We start from the raw sequence: 1,890 nt of genomic DNA on the forward strand, positions 1-1,890 counted from the left end.
TGTGACAACCCCAAACTCTCTCCCCATCACAGGTGTGTGACATCCCCCAGCTCTCTCCCCATCACCGGTGAGTTACAGCCCCCAGCTCTCTCCCCATCACAGGTATGTGACAGCTCCCAGCTGTCACAGCATCACAGGTATGTGACACCCCTCAGCTGTCTCAGCATCACAGGTATGTGAGTGTCCCCATCTCTCTCCCCATCACAGGTGTGTCACAGCCCCCAGCTCTCTCCCCATCACAGGTGAGTGACGGCCCCCAGCTGTCTCCCCATCACATGTATGTGACAGACCCCAGCTGTCTCCGCATCAAAGGTGCCTGAGAGTCCCCAACTCTCTCCACATCACTGGTATGTTAACGCCCCCAGCTGTCTGCACATCACAGGTGTGTGAACGTCCCCAGTTGTCTCCATATCACAGGTGCGTGAAAGCCCCCAGCTCTCTCCCTTTCACATGTGGGTGACAGCCCCAAGCTCTCTCCTGATCACAGGTGAGTGACAGCCCCCAGCTCTCTCCCCATCACAGGTATGTGACAGCCCCCACCTGTGTCCACATCACAGGTATGTGACAGTCCCCAGCTCTCTCCCCATCACAGGTGTTTGACAATTTTCATCTCTCTCCCCATCACAGGTATGTGAGAGCCCCCAGTTGTCTCCACATCACAGGTTTGTGACAGACCCCAGCTCTCTCCCCATCACAGGTGTTTGACAGTCCCCATCTCTCCCTCCATCACAGGTGTGTGACAGTCCCCAGCTCTCCCTCCATCACAGGTGTGTGACCGTCCCCATCTATCTCCATATCACAGGTGCGTGACTACGCCCAGCTCTCTCCCCTTCACAGGTGGGTGACAGCCCCAAGCTCTCTCCTGATCACAGGTGAGTGACAGCCCCCAGCTCTCTCCCCATCACAGGTGACTGATATCCCCCATCTCTCTTCCCATCTCAGGTGAGTAACCGCCCTCAACTCTCTCCCCATCATAGGTATGTGAAAGCCCCCAACTGTAACAGCATCACAGGTGTTTTACAGTCCCCATCTCTCTCCCCATCACAGGTGTGTGATAGCCCCAAACTGTCTCCCCATTACAGGTGAGTGACGGCTCCAAGCTCTCTCCGAATTACAGGTATATGATAGCCCCCAGCAGTCTTCACATCACAGGTATGTGACAACGCCAAGCTCTCTCCCCATCACAGGTGTGTTACCTTCCCCAGTTGTCTCCATATCAGAGGTGCGTGAAAGCCCCCAGCTCTCTTCCCTTCACCGGTGGGTGAGAGCCCCAAGCTCTCTCCTTATCACAGGTGAGAACAAGCCCCCAGCTCTCTCCCCATCACAGGTGTTTGATATTCCCCATCTCTCTCCCTATCACAGGTGTGTGACAGCCCCCAGCTCTCTCCCCATCACAGGTATGTGACAGCTCCCAGCTGTCACTGCATCAAAGGTATTTGACAGCCCCCAGCTGTCTCAGCAAAACAGGTATGTTTCAGTCCCCATCACTCTCCCCATCACAGGTGTGTCACAGCCCCCAGCTCTCTCCCCATCACAGGTGAGTGACGGCCCCCAGCTTTCTCCCCATCACATGTATGTGACAGCCCCCAGCTGTCTCCGCATCAAAGGTGCCTGACAGCCCCCAACTCTCTCCGCATCACTGGTATGTTAACGCCCCCAGCTGTCTGCACATCACAGGTGTGTGACCGTCCCCAGTTATCTCCATATCACAGGTGCGTGAAAGCCCCCAGCTCTCTCCCCTTCACATGTGGGTGACAGCCCCAAGATCTCTCCTGATCACAGGTGAGTGACAGACCCCAGCTCTCTCCCCATCACAGGTATGTGACAGCCCCCACCTGTGTCCACATCACAGGTATGTGACAGCCCCCAGCTCTCTCCCCATCACAGGTG

Source organism: Balaenoptera physalus (assembly GCF_965194825.1).
Source record: "Balaenoptera physalus genome assembly, contig: HAP1_SCAFFOLD_628, whole genome shotgun sequence".
Lineage (NCBI taxonomy): Eukaryota > Metazoa > Chordata > Mammalia > Artiodactyla > Balaenopteridae > Balaenoptera > Balaenoptera physalus.